Below are 22,926 nucleotides of genomic sequence, written 5' to 3'. Positions count from 1 at the left end.
CGACACTCAGGTAATTCCAAGTTCTGGGGTCATGTTTCACAAATCACAGCCTCAATGCAGAAGTTAGGATGTAAGCATAAGTTAGCAACAAGAAAATGGCAGAACTAATGCTTCTCCTACTCCAGATAAGGTGGGCACATTGATTTATCAAACAAAACAAAACGATGATGATCAAATCAGATCTGAAAAGAAGGTCACCATGCAAATTATAGGGCCTGGGCCCTGCTTGCTCAGCAAGAGCCTACAAGCCCATTGCAACCATGTGTCTTTCTGGCTCCCTTCTGGGCAGGACGCCCAGATGCAGAGATTTGTAATGATCCAGGGCCTGGCCAGCCCGGATCCTACCTTATCTCACTCAAAGAACATCACGTCTTGAAGGAACACAGAGCCCCTCCACATGAGCTACTGTTCCGGGGAACGCTGGTCATACCAGGGACAGCCCCTCTTGGCAAGCATATAGCCTTTGTGCCCCCGTCTATATAAGCAACACCCTCCCCACCTACGGTTCTGGGTGCACACTTCCATCCAGCCAGCCACCACTGGACATTCCCTGTAACTAACTCCCAATAAACCTATATGTCTCGTTCGCCATCTCCAGGTCTTGTCTTTGGTCTCTCTGCAACCTAAGAGGTTGCAGTGCTCACCCAACTGGTTGTGTGGCCAGACACAAATCAAAATTGTTAAGAGGGTTATTTAAAATAAGGATTTATATTCATTATCCTTGACCATCAACATTGCCCTCACTGTATTTTGTCCCTTAAGATACTCATTAATTATATTGGCACATGAGAGAATTTATAAACAAGCAAACAAACATTTAAGGAGGGTGTGCCCCCCAATTTTTACTGATATTGGTCAGCAATAAAAAAAATTAGAGACCCCTGCTTTATGTTGCCGTGCAGCCTCACTGCTTCCAGGAAGATGCCCACTGACCTCTCCCCTGAACTCCTACAGCATTTGCAGATGGTCCACCTGAATACTCTTTAATTTTTCAGTCTCCCACACTGATCTTGGGCATTTTCATTTTATGGTCTCCATTTTCCTAATGAGTTTAGGAACTTCCCAGGGACAAGCAGGCATCCACGTCGCTTGGTACCCACGAAAGGTGTCTGACAATACCGCAGCGTTGTAGTTATGCCCACTTTTTTTTTTTTCAAAAGTGGGGACGAGTCTGCTGGCGACATTGTTTGAGCCTCTGGGTCACGCTCCACTAAATTCAAGATATGCTCTTGGACTTCGTGAACTAATAGTCCCTTTTTCAGCTTGAGCCAGTTGGAGTTTTCTATCATTTGCAACCAAAGGAATACTGGCCGATAGATATATTCCAATATATACCTACACATCTATATCTATTTCATTATACCAATGTGTCTCCCTCCTTGATCATAATTCTTTGAGGGAAGTAGATGCTCAATCCATGTTTGTTGAATGAATTTAGTTGCAGAGGGTTTTGGAGGAGCCTGAGCCTAGAGCAGGGACATCTTGAAGAAGGCTCATAATGCACTTGGTCAGTGCAAGATGTGATGTGGGGACCCAGACAGACTGAAGAGTGGGACTGAAGGGAAGGCACAGGTACCAGACAAAGAATTAACAAGACAGTGATACTCTGAGTGGGTGGAACAATAGTTAGATTAAAGCTGGGGTGCTACCCCATTCTGTGTGTTTTAGTAAGCTTCTCTTTAGTGGCCAGCCTAAATTAAAATTTAATTTTACTAGCTGGTTATTGCCTACCTAAATCACCCCTCTCTTCCGGTTTATCACAAGGGGAAAAGTTAGAGAATCAGAGGCTCACGTGTGAGCAAATAAGCATGATTGTCACAAAAAAGAACTTATATTAAACAACACCTTTAAGTCTTTGTAGGGATAAGGCCGGGGGTTCAGAAGCCCAAACAACTCAGTTTGCAGTGACAGGCAGCTCCTGGACATTTCATGGAGCGTCAACTACAAGCAAAGGCCCTGGGTGAAATGGAGATTGGGAAGTGAAGCTGTCCTTGCCTTCTCTGACCACCAGCCAAGTGGACACCCAGAAAGAGACCCATGGAAGGTATGAGCAACAGCACCCAACAGCCAGCTCCAGGACCCAGTGGAAGGGAGGAGCAGGGCCCCTCTTGGCTTCCATCACCTCACCTGAAAAAGGAGCCAAGTCTTAATGAGACTCAACATCTTCACTTTCAGCCTGTCCCTAGGCCAGGTCATCAGGAAGGAGAGGCAACATCTGTTTTGCTAGGGGATTGTTGTACTTCTGCTCTCCCACTTGGTCACTCACCTGCAGACTCCCAGCTGTAAGACGGTCTCTGGGTGACCATGCCTGGATCAGCCATGGGGAAGACTCCATTCTCCAGGATAAGGGACCTGTAGCAGTACTGTCCAATGGAATGTTCTGTGATGGTGGAAGTGCTCTCTACGTATGCAGTCCATTTTGGTAACATCAGCCACATGTGGCTGTTGAGCACTTGAGATGTGGCTAGTGCAATTCAGGAACTGAAGTTTTGATTTAATTAGTTTTAAAATTTAAACAGTGACTAGCGGCTGCCCTATTGGATAGTGCAGCGCTGCAGTTTCTTTTCTTTCTCTGCCCTCTCCTGCTCTGCCTTCTGCTTATTTCCCTGCCCATACCTCTTCCTCTTGCTGAAATAGCTCCTGTGGAATGTAGACTTTCTATTTTTTAAAACCCTTCCAGTCTGGGCCAGTGCCTTAACCCAATGGATGCACAATGAGTCAGTTGAATGTGTCCTCTTTTAGCTGAAGAAGAAGATTCTTGATGATGAATCAAAAACAGAGTCCATAAGGAATAAAACAGTATGCTGCCATTTCAAATTATTAGTATTTTACACAACTCCTTTGAACTGGTATTTACCTCTTATTAAGAAGAAACTGTAAGATCCTCGAGGGCAGGAAACATGTCTGGAAAGATTTCTAGAGCCAGACTCCCTGATTCAAGATCTGACTCTTACTTATTAGCTGTAGGCTCTGGAGCAAGTAATTGAATTTCTCAATATCTCAGTTTCCTCCTTTTAAAACAGAGATAATAATACCCTGAGGGTTGTGGTGAAGCTTAATCTATGTAAATAAAGCACATAAGACAGATCTCAGCAAATAGTAGGCATTAATCAATGTTTACTAATATTATTCCCTTTGCTTAGCACCATTCCTTGCACAGAGCAGCCACTCAATAGATGTTTGTTGAATGAATGAATGAACTACTGGATTAAGTATGTTGCCACCAGGTGGCGGTAGTGCCTCACTTATAAGAACTGAACCAAAACACCAGACCGTGCTTTATCAGAGATTCTTTGAAGCTCCCTCCTGAAGTCCCAGATACACAGTATGAAGAAAAGAACCGAACCTCTTCTCTCTCCTGCCACTCCTAGTCAATTTCTCAGACTCTCTGGCCTCTTGGAGTTGAGATAGAGTGGGACATGGGACAGATAAAATTTGATGGAACGCTGTGAGGGAGATAGGAAAAATAGAGTCTGGGGGAGCAGAGTATTGGGAAAGAAAACAGAAGGATCCCTTGCCTTGAGTGAAGGTGTGGTAGACAGAATAATACCCCTCCCCACCCCAAAAATGTCCATGTCCTAATCTCGGGAACTGTGAATCTGCTACTTTATAGGACACGAGGGACTTTGCAGATTAAGGATTTTAAGATGGAGTGATTATCCTGGATTATTTGGGTAGACCCAATCTAATCTCAGGGGGGGTCTTATAAGGGAAAGAGGGAGGCAAGAGAGAATCAGAGAAGGCAATATGACAGCAGAAGCAGAGGTCAGAGGAGAGAATTGAGGATTCTACAGTAGTCCCTCATTATCTGCGGTTTCACTTTTCACCGTTTCAGTTACCTGTGGTCCAAAAATATTTTCCATTTGGAAAATTTCAGAAATAAACAATTCGTATGTTTTAAAAGGCACACCATTCTCAGTGGCATGATGAAATCTCACGCCATCCTGCTCAGTCCCGCCCGGGACGTCATCCCTTTCTCCAGCTTGCCCACACGGTGTATGATACCCACCCCATAGTCACTTAGCCGTCTCGGTTATCAGATTGGCTGTCTGTGGTATCATGTGCTTGTGTTCAAGTAACACTGATTTTACTTAATAATGGCCCCAAAGCATGTGAGTAGTGATGCTAGCAATTCAGATATGCCAAAGAAGTTATTGTTGTTAATCTCTTACTGTGCCTAAGTAATAAATTAAACTTTATCATAGGTATGTATGTATAGGAAGAAACATAGTATATATAGAGTTCAGGACTATCTACAGTTGTAGGCATCCACTGGGGGTCTTGGAACATATCCCCTGCGGATAAGGGGGGACCACTGTACACTGCTGTCTCTGAAGAGGGAGGAAGGGGCCATGAACCAAGGAATGTGGGCGGTATCTAGAAGCTGGAAAAGGCAAGGAAATGGAATCTCCCCTAGAGCCTCCAGAGGAATGAAGCCCTGCTGACAGCTTGATTTTAGCCAAGTCAAACCCATTTTGGACTTCTGACCTCCAGAACTATAAGATAATAAATACCACCAACTTTGTGGTTGTGATATTGTGATTTATAAGAAAAACATACATGTGGTCATGCAGATGACCAAAATATGTTTCTCATATATATTTAGTCTTCCTCCGTGGTTCCTAGTTTACAGCTCCCAAAACCCTTTAATTTCCTAAGTGATGAGAGTGGTAAAGGTGTCTTTTGTTATGTTAATGAGATACTTGAGGGAAGCATCTAAGGATGGGAGCTGGTTGCCAGGGGAGCAACCACGTAAGTAGAGGGTTGGAACTTTCAGTCCTATCCCCACGTCCCATCTCCAGGAAGGGGAGAGGGGCTGGAGATGGAGTTCAGTCACCGGTGGTCATTGATTTACTCAATCATGCCTGTGTAATGAAGCCTCCATAAAAACCCAAAAGGACGGGGTTCGGAGAGCTTGCAGGTTAGTGAAGCCGTGAAGGTGCTGAGCGGTGCGCCTGGGGAGGGCGTGGAAGCTCTGTGCCCCTCCCCTTCCCTCGCCCTATGCATCTCTTCCACGTGGCTGTTCCCGAGTTATGTCCTTTTATAATAAACCAGTGACCTGGTAAGTAAAATGTTTCTCTCAGTTCTGTGAGCCACTCTAGCAAATTAATCAAACCCAAGCAGGGGGTCATGGGAACCTCCAATTTGTAGGTGGTGGATCAGAAGCACAGGTTATAACCTGGGCTTGCGACTGGCATCTGAAGGTGGGAGGTCACCCTTGTAAGACTGAACCCTTAACCTGTGGGATCTGATGCTGTCTCTGGGTAGATAGTGTCAGAATTGAGTTGAATTGTAGGACACCCAGCTGGTGTCCAGAGAATTGCCTGTTAGTGTGGGGGAACCTCCACCCCGTCCCCCGCCACACGCACATTGAAATTGGGTCCAGGAACCCAAAAGAGTGGTAATTTGTTAGAATAGCAATAGGAAATACTACAGGGAGTGTGGTTGTCAGGGTCCCTTTGGGAGGCAAGTGGCACATGTATAGGGTTTAAGTGACGAAAGCTTAATAGACTATGTTTTATGGTGCTACAGGCAGGGTTAAGAGCACAAAAGAGGGATGAGGGTGCCCAAGGGATTAACAATAACAGGATGCCAGTACCATCCTGAGGCCTGAAGGGCACAGGGAAGGAATGGTGTCACTGGAGAGCAGTGAGAGCTGGAGTCAGGAGGAGACCACCCAACAGAAGCCGTAGCTGCCAAGCCTGGGCTGTGAGTGGCAGATCCCCCAAAAGTGTCTGTCATGTCCAGTAAACTCCGATGGTGAAGAATTCTTTATAAAAGACTTTTTGTCCCTAAGGAAAGATTCACAATGAGTTCCTTACTCAACCTCTGAGGCCAAACCAGATGATATTAACAGTTGACTCAAGGAGGAAGGAACTTATTAGACCCACTTCTTTGTGTCTTTCACTCTTGTTCCACCTTCTACTTCGTTTTGAATATGTAAAAATGCTTTAGTGATTATGATGTACGCTTATTTCAACAGACCTTTTTAATGGAAAAAAAATATATATGTGAATCACAGGATATAAAAAGAAATGCAGTTATTCACGTGTGCAAAAGCCTGTCTAATTGGCAAGAGCTGTAAGCTGAGCACCACCACACACCTTGGGGCAGTGACACGTATTTCAGGCAAAGTAGCAAGGGGAACATGAAAAGTTCCGCTAGTTTTAATATAGTAGTGGTTACCCTAATCTCACAAGTCATACCCAGAATCAACTGGAAGGGTGTACGAGGGGGAATGGGTACTTTGATCTTTTCATAGTTTCCTTCTCGGTGAATAAATTTATATTTCCGAGCCAAATCTCATCTGGCAATTTCCTGCCAACTTTAGTTCTCTGTAAAGCTTACTTTTGCTTTTTCCACCTCTTCCCTCAGGCATTCAACAAACCCTTTACCTTTTCACTTTTCCAGATTTAAATTAAACATTTTAGAGAAAGGAGCCATGTGATAACAGTCCCTGCAGCCCTTCTGTCCAGCGTGACGTTCATTTGGGCCTCTGTTTTTTCTCAAACTTTTCAGTTGCCCCCTGATTTATATTAAATACAGCGACATTTGAAGATTTAGAAGTAATCTAAGTGGAAACAGCTTGATTCTCTAGAAAAAAAATAAGAAAAGTCAGAATAATTACAAGCAAATTGGAAGAACAGACTCAATTTTGTCACCAATAATTTTTAGAATTTGTTAGGTTGTCATTTGTTATTACTCTGTTTCCACTTCTTCAGCCAAAACAAGTTCTAAGCAAATTTGGTCTCTTTTTATAGATGAAGTCAATGAATTTAACATAACTTTTAAAAAATTTAAAACCCAGATAAATTATGTAGTGAAATCCCATTCATTTGGATCCTACCCATATTTGCCATCATTTGGATAGGAGTTGGTTTAAAGTTTGCTTTTCCAGTCCATGGAGGAAAGGATTTACTAGGAAAATAATGTAAACAAGATTTCAGTCTGTTTAAGAAGTCGAATGGCTTCCAAGCACTTGAAAAAGCTTTGATAGTTTCAACTTACATGTAAATCAATTATTTTGATAATGGTAAATAATTATCAATGTTCCCGACTCCACTGACATTCAGAATTTTGTAGTTTATAAAACATTTTTGTGAGTCAGCATTTTTGCTCTCACTATATAGAGACATTCATTCAACAAATATTTTATTGAGCAGTGACTATGAGCCAGACATCCATCCAAACGCTGAAAACTGTAGACTTAAACCAGGACTTACACCCAGGTTATATTCATCTTCTCACCTCCACTCCCACCCCAGCGCCACCCCATCAGATATTCAACTTGGGAGGCCCTTTAAGGACAGAGTGTATGTCTTAGTTATCTGACTCTCCAGAATGCCCAGTATCTGGAACTGAGCTCAGCACATAGTATATGCTCAACAAATGTTTGTTGAGTGAAAAACTTCTGACTCTCAGTCCAGTGCTCTTTTGCTATAACACAGCTAACACTTATTTAGAGACAGTTATGCGTTTGGTGCTTGGCTAAGGAGTGTATCTCATTTAATCCTCAAAATAATCCTAAGAGGTGGATAGTATTATTATCTACACTTAATAGATAAGAAAAATGAAACTCAGAGGGTTGAAAGTAACTTGCCCAGGGTCACGTACCTAATAAGTGGCAGAACCAGAATTTGGGTGCAGGAGTGTTAATTCCGATGCCTGTGGGTCACTACCACCCTATACTGTCTCCACAGCTGATTCTTCACCAATAGGGAGCCATGTGCTAAAATGCAAGGTCCATAAAGGCAGGATTTTGTACCTTGCTTTGTTACCACTGTATTTCCAGAGCCTGCAATACCTGGAACACTTTGGCACCAGGTATGTTCTTAAGACACGTATGTTGAATAAATAAACAAATTTATTTAATTAAAGATGATATGATGGGACCTCCACTTGGTAACATGTTGTTTGACATTTGTTCTATTATCAACAATAGCAGACACTGTTGGTTGCTGTTTCCTCCATCCCTCCTGCTAGAATAGCTCTGATTTTGTGTTCATCTTGTTCAAATATGACTCAAGGAAGAGGCATCCTCTTCCTGCTGCAGGGTAAAATCCTGGAAGCCAGTGATTCTCAAGTAAATGTGATTTCAGTGTCTGGAGACAATTTTGGTTGTCATAACAGGGAGGAGGGTTGTGCTACTGACATCTAGTGGGTAGAGCTCAGGGATGCTGCTAAATATCCTAAAATGCACAGGATAGTCCCCCACAACAAAAAATTATCCTGCCCAAAATGTGAGTGGTGCTGAGATTGAGGAACCCTGGGTTTAAGCCAGCGATGGTGGTCCCGTTTCTCATGCAGTGAGTGGTTTAGGCCTGATCATGTGAAGTAATTCTGGCCAGTGAGATACGAGCAGAAATCTACTACGGATGTGAGGCAGAGAAGGTTAATTACCTCCTCCTGTTCATTTCCCCTTTCTTTTCAGTGGTAGTACTCCTCCAGTGTTGGCTAGGCACGTGCCCAGCTACAGACTACACTTCCCAGCCTCCCTTGCTGCAAGGTGTGGCCATGTGACTAAGTTTTGACCAATGAGATGTGAGAAAAAGTGATGAGTCTAGTTTCCAGATCATGGTTTTTTTGTTTTTTATTTTTTGTGAGGATGATCGGCCCTGAGCTAACATCTGCCAATCCTCCTCTTTTTGCTGAGGAAGACTGGCCCTGGGCTAACATCCATGCCCATCTTCCTCCACTTTATATGGGATGCCACCACAGCATGGCTTGCCAAGCAGTGCGTCGGTGAGTGCCCCGGATCCAAACTGGTGAACCCCAGGCCACCCCAGCGGAGCGCGTGCACTTAACTGCTTGCGCCGCCAGCCCCAGATCATGTTTTGAATAAGGAGATGGCTGTTCTTCACTTTGTCTCTTTTCCACTTTCTGCGGACTGGGAGGTGGTATTGGTGATCCAACTTGAAGCAAGCGCATGACTCCAGGGAATGACAGAGCAACAAGATAAAAAGACTTATTTACACTGGGACTGGTACATGAGAGGAAAACAAGCTTCTTTCTTGTATGAACCATCATAATGTTGAGTCTTTTTGTTTTAGCAGCTTAACTTATATTCTAATATGGAGTGCTTCTGACCAAGGTTTTCCTCCCTAATAAAACACACACACACATACATAGGAAAGGACTGTTTGTTCAAAGGATGTTGTGGGATTTGTGTGGAATATCTGGAACCACAGCTGCCATCTTATGACCATGAGGTCAGGTGGCCAGAGAGTCAAAGCTGACCTGCTACATAAGAATGACATGGGATGGTTATAAAAAACCTGAATCTTTCTTGACATTGTTGAACCACTGAATTAACTAACTTCCCTTCTGCCCTACCTCAGGACTCCTTGTTTAGCAAGATAGTAAATTTTCCATATCATTTAAGCCATTTAGGAGTTTTTTTTTAAATTACAGCCCTAACCTAACTGCTTCCCTCTATGTACTCGAGCATAAAGAGATTACATGTCATTATAAGTATGCTCAGACTGTTTTTTACTAACTTATGTTGCCTTTCTCCCTATTTCGTACCCCCACCAAGTTAATCTGAATCTGTGAGGTTTTGTACCTGAGGTGAGAATGTTGGGAAAACATACACTACCTATCCCTTGCAGAAATGAGGGTGCAGCCAGTAGCTGCACCTGTAATGCTTCTCACTTGGAGACAGAAGAGCTGCACTGAGCTGGTAGAAAGAAGGTGAGCGGGAGGCCCAGCTTCTAAGAAGTCAGGAGCAGGATTGCCATGGAGAATTGTGTGGGCTGTGAGCTGCAGGGGGTCTAGGGAATGCTATTTGCATGTCAGTGGTGCCCCCTAGCGTTCCCTAGTTCAAGACTTGCATGAGGTCATCCCAGATTGGAGGGTGCCCGCGTCCAATATCTTAAATCAATTATTTCCGTCTACTTTGCTGCCACCAAAGCCTCACTCACAGCCGTTCCCTAGTCATACTGCCTGGACACTCCCTGAAGCCGCTAAGCTCATACTAACAGATTTGCGATGCTGGCAAACTCCTAGAGGATCTTGAAATGAGAGCGAAGGCTGTTCCCCGGAGGCAATGGCAAATCCTTTGTTCCCCTCTTGGCAGATGATTTACAGGAGCGCCTTTGCTCTCTCCCAAAGGGTTCTGCTTTTCACCATCTGTGCTCCCACCGCTGAGGGGCCAGCACGAAGATGCATTACCATTGACTTCCTGCCGGCAGCCAGCTCCTCCTCTTGGACTCATCTCGAGTTGTTTGCCAGACCAGCCAATTACCTTCCTGAAGCGTCCCAGGGAGGCCGTATCACAACCAGCAACCCCCTCACTATCCCACTTCTTCTAGGCACTGTGATTCTAAGTGTTCGCCTTGGGAGAGAAGCTAATTTGCACGTGACTCTTGAACCCTTCCTTGAAAGACTTCAGTTACACATTGACACACACACACCATCTACAACCTGATCCAAGATAGGAAACACGGTGAGAGCATGTGGCGTTCAAGAATACACTTAAAAGTGAGACCTAATTTCAGATGGAATGTAGTTTAAAGAGATCACAATTCTACTTAATTAAGTACAGAGTGGAAGGAAAAACACAGTAACTATATTTTCTGATCCCCACTGCAGGACACAATACTTTTTCCTAACTTATAGGTTTGTTAGTATGAAAGAAATTATATAAGGGTGTAAAATAAATTGTATTAAGTTATACATTTAACAAATTATCTTTATTAGAAAAGAATAGAATTACATTGGCAGGATCCTTCATCCCCCAAACCCAGGATAAATGATTACTTCCAGGCTGGGCCAAGGAGATTCTCCCAGTTCTGTTCATGGAAACATGAAACTTGTGACTGGTACTAGGGTTTTTCACCTTTAAACATTTTTACCTGATGCCCAAAGAGCACATGTTTATTCAGGGCATCCATTTGAATATCGTTCCTTCTCTGATACCTGAGCAAAGTGTCCATAGGCTGGACAGAGTGGTCAGCTGTTTCAACTCTATGGACCGTGGGAGCAATGGAGAGATGTATGGAGGGTAAAGACATTCGTGGGGTGGGCTTTCTGCACAGCGGGGTAGACGTATTTGTGTTCCTCCACTTCTCCCCTGTCCTTACCACAGCTTCTTTGCATCCTGTGCACATGGGGGAGAGTGGAGGGGGGAGGTTGAACTACTCTTGATGGTTGGGGTGGTGGATAAGGCCTGGACACTGGACAACCTCCACCCTGAGGCACGCTCGTTTCCCCATAAATAATCACAGGACTGTTGTACTTCAATGAGTTAATGTAAGCGAGGCGCTTAGAACGGTGCCTGGCACGAGAACGGATACCTAAATGTCAGCGCTTACCACTTGCATTCTTCTAGTCAGTCCCTTGTACAAACACACGCTCAAAACAAACTTGTTAAGGGGACGACTGTTAAACCCTGCGCCACCCTGGCAGCTCAAACTGTCCCAGGAAGATCTTCCTCTTGGTTGGTTCTCTTCCTTGCATCCTTTACAAAAAGGAGGCATTAGCTCAACATGTGACCCCCAAATCTTGAACAAAGGGGACAACCCTTGTGACTGTTCAAAGCTGGGAAGCTTCTGGTTTTGCGGTGATCTGGGGACTCCTGTTGGCATCAAAAGATTAGAGGAAGCTGGAACAGGCTGGATAGTAAAACTGTTGCAAGTCACTGCAGGCAGAGGCCGTTGTCTCCAAAAATGCAGTCGCACCAGATTTTATACACAACAAGGAGGGTGGCTCCTATAGAGAGGACAGAGTCAAGGGTTCCTTTGAGAAGGAACTAACTCCTTCTGTAAATCAGGGAACCTCAAAGCAACCGCTGGCCAAGGGGAGGCCCGGCCCCTCCCCAAAGTGATTCATCCGCTCCCTCTGAACCCGAAAGCTCAAGCCCAATTGGGCACCTTTCTGGCGCCCCGTCCACCTTTCTGGCGCCCCGTCCCTTACCCTACTCCCCAAGAATGTGATCTGTGAGCAGGTTTACCCCTTTCACAAGACGCCCTTTCATGCCCCAGGACTCCCTTCCATTGTTCACAGCCTGGCAGCTTCCGCCAATTCTCCCTGGTGAGCCCTGCCCTGCAGCGCACCCTCTTCTGTCAACCAGACTCATTTCATTCGCACACCTGTCTTCCCGGGGCCCTTTATTGTAAAACCTTCCATTTTACAAACCAAGAAGAACCAAGATGCACTTGGGCTTGTAAAGCAGCCCTGACCGCGGGCTCCCCCCAAGAGCGACTCCTCCATTTCTGTCATTCCCCTCGCTGCAGCCTCGTGGGGGAAGCGCTTTGTTTTTGAAGAGACCAAAAATAAGTTGCTGGGGACTGACTGCTTAATGGGTATGGGGTTCTCCCTTGGGGTGACGAAAACGTTTTGGAACTGAATAGAGGTGACACTTGCACAATATTGTGAATGTACGAATTGCCACCCAATCGTACACTTTAAAATGGTTAATTTTGTTATGTGAATTTCACTTCAATAAGAAAATTTTATTGAATTTTTGAATTCAATTGAAATTGAATTAAAAAAAATTGTTTTTCCCACTAAATATTGGCCCCGATTCTCAGGTAAACAGGTTCAGGGAAATGCTGTAAATGGAGGGATGCGGAGATCCCCAGGGGGAGTGAGTGGGGTTTGCCCTCCACGCAGCTCCCATACAGAGACTAAGAGGGCAATGAAAGAAGAGAGACCCCATCCAGCTGCCTACTGGGCAGACATAATCCAGTGGTAGACAGGACTGGGCTGGGGTGGGCGTTTCATCACTAAGGCATCAGCTTGCCTTGAGATACAGGTACCTGAAGGTATAATTTTTATAGACGGACAACAATGTTTCTTTTTTGTGAAGAGTCCCTTTGGCTGGGTTGGTGACAACTGGCCATTTAGGTGCTCTGCCTTAAATCCTTCATTCCATAAGCAAACACTGCTCAGTCTGACAAACAGCCCCTAGAAGAGTTTAAAGGCTAATTACCAAATAAAGAAGCCAGCATTGAAGGAGAGTTTCCTTCACTTCTGCTTTCAGTAGAAGCTTCCAGAGGCATCCTGTACCTGGGTTAGAGTTGTCAGAGAAAATACAGGGTGCCTCGTTAAATTTTCTTTTTGGATAAGGAACAAATACTTTTTAAGCATAAGTATATCCCAGGCAGTATTTGGGGCATAATTATACTAAAAACAAGTATTGTTTATTCAAAATTTCAGTTTAATGGGACGTCCTGTATTCTTGTTTGCTAAGTCTGGCAACCCTATGAGGGAATCTCTGAAATTCTGACTGATAGGATTACAGACTATGCCCAGGTTGTGAGTTCAGAGAATGGATGGTCTCCTCTGGGGCCCCATCAGCCTTCTCCCTGCGAATACTCAGTCTCCCAAATGATTGTGCAGCTTTAGATATCACAAGCCTCTAATTTGTAACAAATGGCCCTGGGCTTGGTTTTGCTTGTGACACCCTGCTGTTGGCAGCAGTAGCCCCCACGATTTACACCACACCACGTGAGAAACAGCCTGCAGCATCGAACCTTCCAAATGGAAACAAGCTGTGATCAGGTAGAGTGTGAAAGGGGCCAAACTCAACACACTCTGCAACCTGGCTCCTTCAGGAGAGCTGTCTGCTGGCAGAACCCATTTCTGGTAGAAAACTTCCCAGACAGTTGCTAGAAATTGGCCATTCTGGATTTTGACATTCTCCTCCTGCTTTTGTTCTCCTGGGTTATTCTTAGGCCCATGAGGGTTATGTGAGGAAGAAGTCTAACCACAGTGGAAAGGACTTTTATAAATAGTTAGGAACTCACACAGCCTGGTTATGCTCCCCTGGCTGAAAGCTGGACAACCATTCTTATTTTTTTAATTTCTTTTTTTTAATTGAAGTGTAATTGACATATAACATCATATTAATTTCAAGTGTACAACATAGTGACTCAATATTTGTATATATTGGGAAATGATCGCTACCATAAGTCTAGTTAACATCTGTCACCACACATAATTACGAATTTTTTTGTGATGAGAATTTTTAAGATTTACTCTCTTAGCAACATTCAAATATGCAATGCAGCCTTATTAGCTATAGTCACCATGCTGTACATTACATCCCCATGACTGACTTACTTTATAACTGGAAATTTGTACCTTTTGACCCCTTTCACCCGTTTTGCCCCCTTCTCCCCCTCTCCCCACCAGCACCAACCAGTCTGTTCTCTGTATCTATGAGCTCGTTTTTTTGTTTGTTTGTTTTAGATTCCACATATACGAGAGATCATATGGTATTTGTCTTTCTCTGCCTGACTTATTTCATTTAACATGATGTCCTCAGGTTCTATTGATGTTGTCACAAATGGCAAGATTTAATTCTTTTTTATGGCTGAATAATATTCCATTGTGTGTATATACCACATTTTCTTTATCCATTCGTGCACTGATGGACACTTAGGTTGTTTCCATGTCTTGGCTATTGTAATTAATACTTCAATGAACAAGGGGGTGTATATATCTTTTCAATATAGTGTTTTCATTTTCTTCAGATATATACCCAGAAGTGAAATTACTGGATTGTATGGTAGTTCTATTTGTTATTTTTTGAGGAAACTTCATACTCTTTTCCGTAGTGGTTGCACCAATTTACATTCCCACCAACAGTGCACAAGGGTTCCCTTTTCTCCACATCCTCACCAGCAGTTGTTATTTCCTGTCTTTTTGATAATAGCCATTCTAACTGATGTGAGATGATATCTCATTTTGATTTTGATTTGCATTTCCCTGATGATTAGTGATGTTGAGCATCTTTTCCTGTACCTGTTGGCCATGTGTTTGTGTTTGGAAAAATGTCTATTCAGATCCTCTGTCCTTTTTTAAATTAGATTATTTGTTTTTTTGCAAAATATATATTTCGCGATATGTATTTATATATTTTGGATATTAACCCCTTATCAGATATCCGATTTGCAAATATTTTCTCCATTCAGTAGGTTGCCTTTTCGTTTTGCTGACAGTTTCTTTTGCTGTGCAGAAGCTTTTTAGTTTCATGTAGTCCCTCTTTTTTTTTGCTCTTGTTGCCTTTGCTTTTGGTGTCAAATCCAAAAAATCGTGGTCAAGACTGATGTCAAGGAGCTTACTGCCTATGTTTTCTTCTAGGAGTTTTATGATTTCAGGTCTTATATTCAAGTCTTTAATCCACTTTGAGTTAATATTTGTGTATGATGTAAGATAGTGGTCCAGTTTCATTCTTTTGCGTGTAGCTGTCCAGTTTTCCCAGCACCATTTATTAAAGAGACTGCCCTTTGTCCATTGTATGTTCTTGGCTCCTTTGTCATAAATTATTTGACCATATATGCATGGGTTTAATTCTGGGCTCTCTATTCTGTTCCATTGATCTATGTGTCTGTTTTTATGCCAATACCATATTGTTTTGATTACTATAGCTTTGTAATATAGTTTGAAATCAGGGAACGTGATGCCTCCAGCTCTGATCTTCTTTCTGAAGATTGCTTTGGCTATTTGGGGTCTTTGTGGTTCCATACAAATTTTAGTATTTTTTTATTTCTGTGAAAAATGCCGCTGGAATTTTGATAGAGATTGCATTGAATCTATAGATTGCTTTGGGTAGTATGGACATCTTAACAATATTAATTCTTATAATCCATGAGCACAGAATATCTTTCCATTTATTTATGTCTTCTTCAATTTCTTTCATTAATGTCTTATAGTGTTCAGTGTACAGGTCTTTCACCCTGTGGTTAAATTTATTCCTAGGCATTTTATTCTTTTTGACACAAAGGACAACCATTATTAATGCCCACTTGCCTTGGCTAAGACCTGGACTAAAGTACTGGATAATAGAAAGAAAAGAGCTCTCTGTTGACTTCTAACACCTGGAAATGATTGGCAAGACTGGTAATAAACAGCATCCTACCACTTCATTAAGCCCACCATTCAGCCCCTTTGCTTCATTTGCTCGAAGATTGAAGGAGGAAAAGGAAGGCTTGGCCTTCAGGATGGAACTCACACTCATGCCCATCCTACCCTGCAAAGTTCAAACCAATTTGCTATAGGCTGGAGTGGCGGTCTTGTCATGTATGTCTCCCTCGGTGGAGGCAGTCTGCCAGACCCCTTGAAACACACAATGCTTTGGCTCCCACTCAAAAGCACCAATGTTCACTGCTGACAATGTCTCCACCTACCACCCATCCCTACTCACCCCTTCCTGGAAAATGTGATGGAGGAGGGGTATTGAGCCAACTTCAACACCACCTGGCCCTCTGTGGCAGACCTGGATGCTGGCCTGGAAGCAGCCCTGGCCCTGTGCACACAAGGCTCCTCAGGGACTTGCACGGGGCGGCACATCCTTATTCTCACAGCTTTAGCTTCCTGTGAGGCTGCGGAGTCACCTCTGTTGGCTTGAGTCTCTCTGACCTTGGATGATATGGGAAACGGAGGCCAGTGGGTGAAATTGGGAGGCTGAGCTGTGATATGCTACTATCCGGCTTAGGGTGGGACACTTTGTCCCCAAAGAGGGAGGTTAACTTCCCACCACACCCAGCCACAGCACAGCCTTTCCAGGGGCAACCGGCCTGCCCCTGCTCTCCATGTAGCTCTGAAAATATAGGCCACGTACTGTGGCCCAGTCGCCGTCAGAGGTAATCCGAACCTGGCCAAGGAGCTAACACTCAATTCTTTGTCTACTGCTTCAGGCAGTTTTAGTTCCTTTTAGAATAGCTGGGTTTGGGAGATGTTTTGGGGGTGAGTGGGAAGTATAAAGGCATACTTTCAGAGGTGTGCTCCCTAAACAGTGTCACGCTGAAAACACACAACGACTCCAGCAGCACTGACTGAAACTGTACACTCGAATTGATTCCCACTAATCCAGAAATCTCGTAAATACGACGCGTTTTTCTCAAACGTTTCAAACTGGAAGTGACTCTATCACATTTGCCTAGTCAGACACAACACCGGTAGCCTCAGCCAGATCCCAAAGGGAGAAGACTGTAAATGGAATTTGGCTCACTCAACATGGTCCTTGAAAAGACTAAACAAAACAACCGCTTAAATAGTAGGAGAACCTGATGATAAGACAGACTTTCCTTCTTTCACAGACTCAGTGGAGTAACTGAATTTCCTACTAACAACTGGTCAGGGCCATTCAGATTACTGAAGTCACACAAGACAGACTTTATTTCTTCTCCAGTTTTCTCTGGCTGCCCTTTGTGGAGGGTCTTTTATGTGCCACTGCTCAAATTTCTCCTCAGCCTGGGGGTCCCTATTTGTCATTCTCCAGTCCAAGGATGCTCCAGGCCTGAAAATCCTTCAGGCATCAGGTTAAGTGTCCCTTCCTCACAGCAACTTGTCCCGACCACCTTCTTCAACCTTAGCTTAGCTTCTTCTATTATAATTTCTTACTGTTCCTGTTACCAGTAGAGCATTTACCACAAATGCCCTTTTCATATTTAAATGTGTGATGATGCATTTACTGTATGGCTCCTTCCTAAGCGATAAGCTCCAAAAGAGCAGCGTTATGGGTTGAATTGCATCCCCTCAAAAAAGACATGTTGAAGTTCTTGCCCCTAATACCTCAGAATGTGACCTTGTTTGGAAATAGGGTCGTTGCTGATGTAATTAGTTAAGATGAGGTCATACTGGAGTAGGGTGGGTCCCTTCCCCAATATGACTGGTGTCCTTATAAGAAGAGAAGAGACACAGAGACAGAGGACAGAGACACACAGAGAGAATGCCATGTGATGATGGAGGCAGAGACTGGAGTGATGCAGCTGCAAGCCAAGGAAAGCCAGATTGCCGGCATACCACTAGAAGTTAGGGAGACGCAGGGAAGGATTCCCCTACAGGTTTCAGAGGAAGCATGGCCCTGCCAACGCCTTGATTTCAGACTTTTGCCTCCAGAACTGTAAGAGAATAAATTTCTGTTGTTTTAAGCTGTGCAGTTTGTGGTACTTTGTACGACAGCCCTAGGAAATTAGTACAAGCAGGGATGGTATCTCTTTTGTTTCTTGCAGTATCCTCAGCATCTAACCCAGTGCTAGCCTATAGTAGATGCTTAATAAATACCCATAAATAAATGAACAGCAGCCTTGAGGATGCACCTTTAAAAAAAAGAATTTCAGTCTGCTTGCTGACTGTGCTGGTGGTCTGTTAACATGGTCTGTTTTAAACTCCTCATTGGGATGGTGTCTTTTTAAAAACAACAACATCATAAGCGAAAGAACCAACAAAACTTCCTCCGCTACCCTTCCCCTGAGAGCTATCAATAGGAAGGGCGCTGAAGTTCTCGAAAGAATCTGACTAGAACTTAAAACAGAACTTTGCGAGGCCGGCCCAGTGGCGTAGTGGTTAAGTGCATGCGCTCCGCTTTGGCAGCCCAGGGTTCACAGGTTCGGATCCCGGGCGCGCACTGACACACCGCTTGTCAGGCCATGTTGTGGCAGCCTCCCATATAAAGTGGAGGAAGATGGGCACAGATGTTAGCTCAGGGCCAATCTTCCTGAGCAAAAAAGAGGAGGATTGGCATCGGATGTTAGCTCAGGGCTCACCTTCCTCACACACAAAAAAAACACAGAACTTTGCCTGGAGGTCACTGTGTGTTAACCTTGTGCTTCATGAGGAAGTGGGTGAGTAGGTGAGTTTGTTAGCAACACTCATTAGGGTGGATCCAGGACGAGCCCCGGTTAGGTGTTAGTGGTGGGGGTGGTATGAAGAAAGGGAATCGCGTGCTTGTCCTCAAGGACCCACACAGCTCAGTGGTGAGGAGGTTGATAGGATTCATACAGAAGTGATTGTCACATTGTGCAGAATCCATTCATTCTATACATATGTTCCCTGCTCTTGTTTAATACAATTTAATATAAAATTAGTGACATGGAATCAGTGATGTCAGAACAATTATCCCTTCCTGAGGGAGTCAGCAAAGTGTTTACAGAAGAGGTGACTTTTGAACTGATACATGGTTGGTACTCTATATGTGTCACCCTGAGCATGGCAGTTTCTGTAGAGGGATGAGGGTGGAAACCAACTAATAATAAGTTGAGACAGTATTTAGTAAAGGTAAATTATACTTTCAAGCAGTTTGGCTTAAAAGGAGGAAGAGAGATAGATGTTCTTTCCTTAGTTTTCCAATCTCAGTTATTAGCATCTATCAAGTTGTTCAGACCAAAACCCTATGCATTAGTTAGGATATGCTAGCTGTCCTAACAAACAACTCCAGAGTCTCAGTGGCTTAACACAACAAAGGTTTATTTCTTATTCATGCCACAGTCCTATGCATGTTGGCTGGGGAGGGAGTGCAAAGGCAGGGGAGCCTGTGCCCCACACAGCTATTCGGGGACCCAGGCTCCTTCCACCTAGCGGCTTTGCCATTTTCTAACATAATCTACTCAAAATGTGGTCCACAGGCCACTGCTGGTTTGTGAACTCTTTGTTACCAGTTCGTGACGAGGTAAGTATAGAATGGAGAGTGTTTAGAAACTTTTATAGCAATTTGACAGAGTAATTTTAGGTTTATTGAATCTAAGAACAAAAAATAGAATTGGGCTTATATCTTGTCTTTGTTTTTAATTTAATTTTCCCAGTAATTTATTTTTATTGTATTTTATAAAAGCATCAGGTCATGATGGATTAGAAATTAAAAAAAAACTTTTTTTCAGTACAAATAGTTTGGGAAGCATTCTTCTAACAACTGAGCCTCAGAGTCCTGGATCCTTTGCACCTGATCAGCAGAGAAAGGAGGAGAGGGCACATGGAGGATTGTGAGGGAGGTTTGAGGCCTGGAAGTGGTGGACACCATTTCTGCCTAAATCCCATCAGCCTGGACTCAGTCACATGGCTCCACTTAACTGCAAGGGAGTCTGGGAAATGTAGTCTTGCTCTCTGCTCTGGAAGAAGAAAAGACAGAATTTGGTGAACCCACAGTATTCTTTGCCATATCCTAAGAGTCATCCCTGACTCCTTTCTTTCCTTCATGGCCTACGTACAATCCACTGGCTTCACTGTTGGCTCTGCCTCCACGAAATAGCCCCAATATATCCACATCTCTTCTTTCCACTCCTGCTGTTCTACTCCAAGCGTCCTTACTGGGTTTGCTACTTCCACTCTGCCTCCCACCCTCCTGCATTCCCACTACCACTTCCTCCAAACTTCCTCTGCACGATATCAAGGGTAAAGTTTTTATTTGTGATTAAAATGATTGAAGCAAATGGGATTTGCTTCAAATAATCCAGTGAGCGTTGGAGGTTGGTGGGAACATAGATGATCTGTATTGATAATTGTTGAAGTTGGGTGATGGGTACATGGAGGTTTATTGTATTTTTTACTTCTGTATTTGCTTGAAATTTCTATAATAAAGTGTTTTTAAAAGTAAGCTTTTAAAACATAAATGAGATTTGTATCCAGGGCCACTGCTTATGATTGTACAGTTGTGCTCTGCCCAAGGGTGCCAGGCTGGGGAGCAAGTGGAGGCTGAAATCTTCAGGACAGCATCTCTCAGAGGGGCCAGCATTCTCACAAAGGTATGTCCAAGGCAAGTGGTGGCCATTAGCATGCCTTTCCTCTGTTTAAAACCTGTTGATGACTTTCCACTGTAATTGGTATATGGTAATTTTTAAAAATGCCTTTACTTGATGAAATAGTCAGCAATCTGATGTCAGTAGTCCTGTTGTTATTGTTATTATTATTATAGGCTGAATAATGGTCCCCCAGGTATGTTCCATCCTAATTCCTAGAACCTGTGAATGCTACTTGACATGGCAAAAAAGACTTTGCAGGTGTGATTAAGTTAAGGATCTTGAGATGGGGAGATTTTCCTGGATTATCTGATTTGTAGTCAGAGGGGTTCTTATAAGTAAAAGAGGGAGGCAGGAGAGGCAGAGTCAGAGAAGGAGATGTGATCATGGTTGCAGAGGTTAGAGTGCTGCATTTACTGGCTTTGAAGATGGAGGAAGGGGCCACAAGCCAAGGACTGCAGGTGGCCTCTAGAACTGGAAAAGGCAAGGCAACAGATTCTTCTCTAAACCTTTCAGAAGGAACATAGCCCTGACACTTTGATTTTAGCCCAGTGAGACTCGTGTCAGACTTCTGACCTACAGAACTGTAAGATAATAAATTTGTGTTGTTTTAAGCCACTAAATTTGTAGTAATTTGCTATAGCAGCCATAGGAGACTAATGCAGTTATTATTGTTATTTGATGTTTGTACACTGTCGAATCTGAAAGTTGACCTGAGGAAGTTACAGATTCCTGGCTATGGCCTACAAGACCAGACTCCATCAGTGGTGCCTACCTGCCCAACCTCATCATCTGCCTTTATCCCTTCACTTGCTTTGCTTCAACCCCACAGGTCTTCTTTCTCCCTTAAACTCCTGCAGGACTTTAATTTGCCATTCCTTCTGCCTAAAATGCCCTTCGCCTAACTCTTCAATGGCCAGCCTCTTTAAGCATTTTGGTCTTGGCATAAATGTCACCTCCTCAGAGATTTTTCTCTGACCATCTTGTCTAAAGTAGCCCTCCCCACCCTTATCTCTCTCATTGCCCTATTTTATTCACTTCATAGCCTTTATTACTTTGTTTTAAAAGAAACTTTATTTCTTAGAACAGTTTTAGATTTACAGAAAAATTCCAAAGATAGCACAGAGTTCCCGTACACTCCTGCCGCCACACCCAATTTCGCCTATTATTAACCTCTTGCGTTAGTGTGGAACATTTGTCATGATTAATGAACCAATATTGATATTTTATATTAACTGAACCATACTTTATTCAAATTTTTTTAGTTTTAACCGAATGTCCTTTTTCTGTTCCAGGATCCCATCCAGGATGCCACGGCACATTTTGTTCTCCTCTTGGCTATGATCATGTTTATGGTGACCTTGACAGTTTTGAGGAGTACAGGTCAGATATTAGGTAGAACGTTCCTCAATTGAGATTTGTCTGATGTTTTTGTCATAATTATACTGGGACGACGGGTTATGGGGAGACAGATCACAGAGGTAAATGCCATATTCATCACATTATACCAAGAGTTTATGATTTATAATTTGATTTGATGTAAGATTATTGGTTTTGATTTGGGTCACCTGGCTGAGATAGTGTTTGTCAGGTTCTCCACAATAAAATTACTCTTTTCCCCCCATTTTGATACTGTACTATTTAGAAAGGAGTCAGTATACACAGCCCACACTTAAGGAGTGAGGAATTATGCCCTTGTTACTTTTTGAGGTTATTGTATTTATTCGTTTGATTATGTGTTTTGGATGACTGTTTCTGGGCTAACCGATAGCCATTCTCAGCTTCCTTCTTTCCTGCTCCTTCCAAGTAGATGCAGGAAGGTCAGGTGCCTATTTTCCTCATCTCCTTCCTGACAATGACACAGAAGGAAGTCAGTCTTCTGGTATGTTTTGGGGAAGGCTTTTACTTTCCTCACAAAAGAGGTACATACTGTTGTTCTACTGTTTCCTTCTTCTTTCTGCTTTGAAAATGGAATTCTGGAGCTGCTGTGGCCATTTTGTGACTATGAGCGACAAGCATGATGTCAAAAAGTCAACGTGATAAAGATACCAGAGCAGAAATACAGAAAGATCCCGGATCCTTGATGGCAACTGGTGCCAGCAACCACCTACCTTTGGACTTCATGTCGTGTGAGAAGACTTTAAGCCACTGCTAGTGGGGTTTCTAGTTTTTGCAGCTCAAAGTATTCTTAACTAAGATATTTCTTTCATACTTTCTTCTAAAAATGAAGTTCTCTAAGGACAGAGACCTTGTCTGTCTTGTTTATTGTTCTGTTTCCAGTGGCTAACATATAGTAGATACTCAGTATGTTCTTGTTGAACGAATGAAGAGATGAATGATAGTTTAAGGAGAGGTAGGGTCTCAGGAAAGATTTTTTTAAGAGTTAGGGAGACCATGGCATATTCGTAGGATAATGAGAAGGCACCAGATGAGAGAAAGAGATTGAAGGTATAAAGGAGGGGGGGTG

General features: G+C 43.3%; 1 long non-coding RNA gene across 1 annotated transcript; it reads left to right on the top strand.

Moving 5' to 3' along the window:
- Nucleotides 1-4,863: 4,863 nt before the first annotated feature.
- Nucleotides 4,864-22,901, top strand: LOC131421935 (uncharacterized). Its single transcript, XR_009223984.1, has 3 exons — nucleotides 4,864-5,062; nucleotides 20,373-20,465; nucleotides 21,755-22,901. It is a non-coding gene; the product is annotated as an uncharacterized LOC131421935 (long non-coding RNA).
- Nucleotides 22,902-22,926: the final 25 nt, after the last annotated feature.

Source organism: Diceros bicornis, chromosome 25 (genome assembly GCF_020826845.1).
Source record: "Diceros bicornis minor isolate mBicDic1 chromosome 25, mDicBic1.mat.cur, whole genome shotgun sequence".
In the NCBI taxonomy this organism is placed as follows: Eukaryota; Metazoa; Chordata; class Mammalia; order Perissodactyla; family Rhinocerotidae; genus Diceros; species Diceros bicornis.
The sequence above is the reverse complement of the archived record's forward strand: the minus strand, read 5'-3'. Positions and strand labels throughout refer to the sequence as shown.